A 7,883-nucleotide genomic window follows, 5' to 3' on the forward strand; every position below is an offset into this window, starting at 1 on the left:
CTAGTGCCTGCTGATGCGACCGAAACACTTTCGAGATCAAGAAGATCGCGAAGTGGAAAAACTTTTCTGGTCGCAGTTCCACAATCCAGAGCATCCACTTGAAGGAAATATGCCCTAGAGGCAATAATAAATTTATTATTTATTTCCTTATAATCATGATAAATGTTTATTATTCATGCTAGAATTGTATTAACCGGAAACATAATACATGTGTGAATACATAGACAAACAAAGTGTCACTAGTATTCCTCTACTTGACTAGCTCGTTAATCAAAGATGGTTATGTTTCCTAAACCATGAACAATGAGTTGTTATTTGATTAACGAGGTCACATCATTAGTTGAATGATCTGATTGACATGAACCATTCCATTAGCTTAGCACCCGATCGTTTAGTATGTTGCTATTGCTTTCTTCATGACTTATACATGTTCCTATGACTATGAGATTATGCAACTCCCGTTTACCGAAGGAACACTTTGGGTGCTACCAAACGTCACAACGTAACTGGGTGATTATAAAGGAGCATTACAGGTGTCTCCAAAGGTAGATGTTGGGTTGGCGTATTTCGAGATTAGGATTTGTCACTCCGATTGTCGGAGAGGTATCTCTGGGCCCTCTCGGTAATGCACATCACATAAGCCTTGCAAGCATTGCAACTAATGAGTTAGTTGCGAGATGATGTATTACGGAACGAGTAAAGAGACTTGCCGGTAACGAGATTGAACTAGGTATTGTATACCGACGATCGAATCTCGGGCAAGTAACATACCGATGACAAAGGGAACAACGTATGTTGTTATGCGGTCTGACCGATAAAGATCTTCCGTAGAATATGTAGGAGCCAATATGGGCATCCAGGTCCCGCTATTGGTTATTGACCGGAGACGTGTCTCGGTCATGTCTACATTGTTCTCGAACCCGTAGGGTCCGCACGCTTAACGTTACGATGACAGTTATATTATGAGTTTATGCATTTTGATGTACCGAAGGTTGTTCGGAGTCCCGGATGTGATCACGGACATGACGAGGAGTCTCGAAATGGTCGAGACATAAAGATTGATATATTGGAAGCCTATGTTTGGATATCGGAAGTGTTCCGGGTGAAATCGGGATTTTACCGGAGTACCGGGAGGTTACCGGAACCCCCCGGGAATCATATGGGCCTTAGTGGGCCTTAGTGGAAAGGTGAAAGGGCTGCCCATAAGGGCTGCGCGCCTCCCCCCCTCCCCTAGTCCTATTAGGACTAGGAGAGGTGGCCGGCCACCCCTCTCCCTCTTTCCCCCTTGGGAATCCTAGTTGGAATAGGATTGGGGGGAGTCCTACTCCCGGAAGGAGTAGGACTCCTCCTGCGCCCTCCTCCTGGCCGGCGCCCCCCTCCCCCTTGGCTCCTTTATATACTGAGGCAGAGGCACCCCAGAAACACACAAGTTGATCCACGTGATCTATTCCTTAGCCGTGTGCGGTGCCCCCTGCCACCATATTCCTCGATAATACTGTAGCGGAGTTTAGGCGAAGCCCTGCTGCTGTAGTACATCAAGATCGTCACCACGCCGTCGTGCTGACGGAACTCTTCCCCGACACTTTGCTGGATCGGAGTCCGGGGATCGTCATCGAGCTGAACGTGTGCTCGAACTCGGAGGTGCCGTAGTTTCGGTGCTTGATCGGTTGGATCGTGAAGACGTACGACTACTTCCTCTACGTCGTGTCAGCGCTTCCGCAGTCGGTCTGCGTTGGGTACGTAGACAACACTCTCCCCTCTCGTTGCTATGCATCACATGATCTTGCGTGTGCGTAGGAATTTTTTTGAAATTACTACGAAATCCCAACAGTGGCATCCGAGCCTAGGTTATTTATGTTGATGTTATATGCACGAGTAGAACACAAGTGAGTTGTGGCGATACAAGTCATACTGCCTACCAGCATGTCATACTTTGGTTCGGCGGTATTGTTGGACGAGACGACCCGGACCAACCTTACGCGTACGCTTACGCGAGACCGGTTCCCTCGACGTGCTTTGCACATAGATGGCTTGCGGGTGACTGTCTCTCCAACTTTAGTTGAACAAGTGTGGCTACGCCCGGTCCTTGCGAAGGTTAAAACGGAGTCTATTTGACAAACTATCGTTGTGGTTTTGATGCGTAGGTGAGATTGGTTCTTGCTTAAAGCCCGTAGCAGCCACGTAAAACTTGCAACAACAAAGTAGAGGACGTCTAACTTGTTTTTGCAGGGCATGTTGTGATGTGATATGGTCAAGGCATGATTTTTATTGTATGAGATGATCATGTTTTGTAACCGAGTTATCGGCAACTGGCAGGAGCCATATGGTTGTCGCTTTATTGTATGCAATGCAATCGCGATGTAATGCTTTACTTTATTACTAAACGGTAGTGATAGTCGTGGAAGCATAAGATTGGCGAGACGAAACGATGCTACGATGGAGATCAAGGTGTCGCGCCGGTGACGATGGTGATCACGGTGCTTCGGAGATGGAGATCACAAGCACAAGATGATGATGGCCATATCATATCACTTATATTGATTGCATGTGATGTTTATCTTTTTATGCATCTTATCTTGCTTTGATTGACGGTAGCATTATAAGATGATCTCTCACTAAATTATCAAGAAGTGTTCTCCCTGAGTATGCACCGTTGCCAAAGTTCGTCGTGCCCAGACACCACGTGATGATCGGGTGTGATAAGCTCTACGTCCATCTACAACGGGTGCAAGCCAGTTTTGCACACGCAGAATACTCAGGTTAAACTTGACGAGCCTAGCATATGCAGATATGGCCTCGGAACACGGAGACCGAAAGGTCGAGCGTGAATCATATAGTAGATATGATCAACATAAACGATGTTCACCATTGAAAACTACTCCATCTCACGTGATGATCGGTTATGGTTTAGTTGATTTGGATCACGTAATCACTTAGAAGATTAGAGGGATGTCTATCTAAGTGGGAGTTCTTAAGTAATATGATTAATTGAACTTAAATTTATCATGAACTTAGTACCTGATAGTATCTTGCTTGTTGATTGTAGATAGATGGCTCGTGCTGTTGTTCCGTTGAATTTTAATGCGTTCCTTGAGAAAGCAAAGTTGAAAGATGATGGTAGCAATTACACGGACTGGGTCGTAACTTGAGGATTATCCTCATTGCTGCACAGAAGAATTACGTCCTGGAAGCACCGCTGGTGCCAGGCCTGCTGCTGGAGCAACACCAGATGTTATGAACGTCTGGCAGAGCAAAGCTGATGACTACTCGATAGTTCAGTGTGCCATGCTTTACGGCTTAGAATCGGGACTTCAACGACGTTTTGAACGTCATGGAGCATATGAGATGTTCCAGGAGTTGAAGTTAATATTTCAAGCAAATGCCCGGATTGAGAGATATGAAGTCTCCAATAAGTTCTATAGCTGCAAGATGGAGGAGAACAGTTCTGTCAGTGAGCATATACTCAAAATGTCTGGGTATAATAATCACTTGATTCAATTGGGAGTTAATCTTCCAGATGATTGCGTCATTGACAGAATTCTCCAATCACTGCCACCAAGCTACAAGAGCTTCGTGATGAACTATAATATGCAAGGGATGAACAAGACTATTCCCGAGCTCTTCGCAATGCTGAAAGCTGCGGAGGTAGAAATCAAGAAGGAGCATCAAGTGTTGATGGTTAACAAGACCACTAGTTTCAAGAAAAAGGGCAAAGGGAAAGAAGAAGGGGAACTTCAAGAAGAACAGCAAACAAGTTGCTGCTCAGGAGAAGAAACCCAAGTCTGGACCTAAGCCTGAAACTGAGTGCTTCTACTGCAAGCAGACTGGTCACTGGAAGCGGAACTGCCCCAAGTATTTGGCGGATAAGAAGGATGGCAAGGTGAACAAAGGTATATGTGATATACATGTTATTGATGTGTACCTTACTAGAGCTCGCAGTAGCACCTGGGTATTTGATACTGGTTCTGTTGCTAATATTTGCAACTCGAAACAGGGACTACAGAATAAGCGGGCACTGGCAAAGGACGAGGTGACGATGCGCGTGGGAAACGGTTCCAAAGTCGATGTGATCGCGGTCGGCACGCTACCTCTACATCTACCTTCGGGATTAATATTAGACCTAAATAATTGTTATTTGGTGCCAGCGTTGAGCATGAACATTATATCTGGATCTTGTTAATGCGAGACGGTTATTCATTTAAATCAGAGAATAATGGTTGTTCTATTTATATGAGTAATATCTTTTATGGTCATGCACCCTTGAAGAGTGGTCTATTTTATGAATCTCGATAGTAGTAATACACATATTCATAATGTTGAAGCCAAAAGATGCAGAGTTGATAATGAAGTGCAACTTATTTGTGGCACTGTCGTTTAGGTCATATCGGTGTAAAGCGCATGAAGAAACTCCATACTGATGGACTTTTGGAACCACTTGATTATGAATCACTTGGTACTTGCGAACCGTGCCTCATGGGCAAGATGACTAAAACACCGTTCTCCGGTACTATGGAGAGAGCAACAGATTTGTTGGAAATCATACATACCGATGTATGTGGTCCGATGAATATTGAGGCTCGTGGCGGATATCGTTATTTTCTCACCTTCACAGATGATTTAAGCAGATATGGGTATATCTACTTAATGACAAACATAAGTCTGAAACATTTGAAAAGTTCAAAGAATTTCAGAGTGAAGTTGAAAATCATCGTAACAAGAAAATAAAGTTTCTACGATCTGATCGTGGAGGAGAATATTTGAGTTACGAGTTTGGTACATTTGAAAAATTGTGGAATAGTTTCGCAACTCACGCACCTGGAACACCACAGCGTAATGGTGTGTCCGAACGTCGTAATCGTACTTTATTAGATATGGTGCGATCTATGATGTCTCTTACTGATTTACCGCTATCGTTTTGGGGTTATGCTCTAGAGACGGCTGCATTCACGTTAAATAGGGCACCATCAAAATCCGTTGAGACGACGCCTTATGAACTGTGGTTTGGCAAGAAACCAAAGTTGTCGTTTCTTAAAGTTTGGGGCTGCGATGCTTATGTGAAAAAGCTTCAACCTGATAAGCTCGAACCCAAATCGGAGAAATGTGTCTTCATAGGATACCCAAAGGAGACTGTTGGGTACACCTTCTATCACAGATCCGAAGGCAAGACATTCGTTGCTAAGAATGGATCCTTTCTAGAGAAGGAGTTTCTCTCGAAATAAGTGAGTGGGAGGAAAGTAGAACTTGAATGAGGTAACTGTACCTGCTCCCTTATTGGAAAGTAGTACATCACAGAAAACTGTTTCGTGACACCTACACCAATTAGTGAGGAAGCTAATGATAATGATCATGAAACTTCAGATCAAGATACTACTGAACCTCGTAGATCAACCAGAGTAAGATCCGCACCAGAGTGGTACGGTAATCCTGTTCTGGAAGTCATGCTACTAGATCATGATGAACCTACGAACTATGAAGAAGCGATGGTGAGCCCAGATTCCGCAAATGGCTTGAAGCCATGAAATCTGAGATGGGATCCATGTATGAGAACAAAGTATGGACTTTGGTTGACTTGCCCGATGATCGGCAAGCAATTGAGAATAAATGGATCTTCAAGAAGAAGACTGACGCTGATGGTAATGTTACTGTCTACAAAGCTCGACTTGTCGCAAAAGGTTTTCGACAAGTTCAAGGGATTGACTACGATGAGACCTTCTCACCCGTAGCGATGCTTAAGTCCGTCCGAATCATGTTAGCAATTGCCGCATTTTATGATTATGAAATTTGGCAGATGGATGTCAAAACTGCATTCCTGAATGGATTTCTGGAAGAAGAGTTGTATATGATGCAACCGGAGGTTTTGTCGATCCAAAGGAGCTAACAAAGTGTGCAAGCTCCAGCGATCCATTTATGGACTGGTGCAAGCCTCTCGGAGTTGGAATAAACGCTTTGATAGTGTGATCAAAGCATTTGGTTTTATACAGACTTTTGGAGAAGCCTGTATTTACAAGAAAGTGAGTGGGAGCTCTGTAGCATTTCTGATATTATATGTGGATGACATATTGCTGATTGGAAATGATATAGAATTTCTGGATAGCATAAAGGGATACTTGAATAAGAGTTTTTCAATGAAAGACCTCGGTGAAGCTGCTTACATATTAGGCATAAGAGCTATAGAGATAGATCAAGACGCTTAATTGGACTTTCACAAAGCACATACCTTGACAAAGTTTTGAAGAAGTTCAAAATGGATCAAGCAAAGAAAGGGTTCTTGCCTGTGTTACAAGGTGTGAAGTTGAGTAAGACTCAATGCCCGACCACTGCAGAAGATAGAGAGAAAATGAAAGATGTTCCCTATGCTTCAGCCATAGGCTCTATCATGTATGCAATGCTGTGTACCAGACCTGATGTGTGCCTTGCTATAAGTTTAGCAGGGAGGTACCAAAGTAATCCAGGAGTGGATCACTGGACAGCGGTCAAGAACATCCTGAAATACCTGAAAAGGACTAGGGATATGTTTCTCGTATATGGAGGTGACAAAGAGCTCACCGTAAAAGGTTACGTTGATGCAAGCTTTGACACTGATCCGGACGATTCTAAATCGCAAACCGGATACGTGTTTACATTAAACGGTGGAGCTGTCAGTTGGTGCAGTTCTAAACAAAGCGTCGTAGCGGGATCTACATGTGAAGCGGAGTACATAGCTGCTTCGGAAGCAGCAAATGAAGGAGTCTGGATGAAGGAGTTCATATCCGATCTAGGTGTCATACCTAGTGCATCGGGTCCAATGAAAATCTTTTGTGACAATACTGGTGCAATTGCCTTGGCAAAGGAATCCAGATTTCACAAAAGAACCAAACACATCAAGAGACGCTTCAATTCCATCCGGGATCTAGTCCAGGTGGGAGACATAGAGATTTGCAAGATACATACGGATCTGAATGTTGCAGACCCGTTGACTAAGCCTCTTCCACGAGCAAAACATGATCAGCACCAAGGCTCCATGGGTGTTAGAATCATTACTGTGTAATCTAGATTATTGACTCTAGTGCAAGTGGGAGACTGAAGGAAATATGCCCTAGAGGCAATAATAAAGTTATTATTTATTTCCTTATATCATGATAAATGTTTATTATTCATGCTAGAATTGTATTAACCGGAAACATAATACATGTGTGAATACATAGACAAACAAAGTGTCACTAGTATGCCTCTACTTGACTAGCTCGTTAATCAAAGATGGTTATGTTTCCTAACCATGAACAATGAGTTGTTATTTGATTAACGAGGTCACATCATTAGTTGAATGATCTGATTGACATGACCCATTCCATTAGCTTAGCACCCGATCGTTTAGTATGTTGCTATTGCTTTCTTCATGACTTATACATGTTCCTATGACTATGAGATTATGCAACTCCCGTTTGCCGGAGGAACACTTTGGGTGCTACCAAACGTCACAACGTAACTGGGTGATTATAAAGGAGCATTACAGGTGTCTCCAAAGGTAGATGTTGGGTTGGCGTATTTCGAGATTAGGATTTGTCACTCCAATTGTCGGAGAGGTATCTCTGGGCCCTCTCGGTAATACACATCACATAAGCCTTGCAAGCATTGCAACTAATGAGTTAGTTGCGGAGATGATGTATTACGGAACGAGTAAAGAGACTTGCCGGTAACGAGATTGAACTAGGTATTGGATACCGACGATCGAATCTCGGGCAAGTAACATACCGATGACAAAGGGAACAACGTATGTTGTTATGCGGTCTGACCGATAAAGATCTTCGTAGAATATGTAGGAGCCAATATGGGCATCCAGGTCCCGCTATTGGTTATTGACCGGAGACGTGTCTTGGTCATGTCTACATTGTTCTCGAACCCGT

Source organism: Triticum urartu, chromosome 1 (assembly GCF_003073215.2).
Source record: "Triticum urartu cultivar G1812 chromosome 1, Tu2.1, whole genome shotgun sequence".
Taxonomy (NCBI): Eukaryota; Viridiplantae; Streptophyta; class Magnoliopsida; order Poales; family Poaceae; genus Triticum; species Triticum urartu.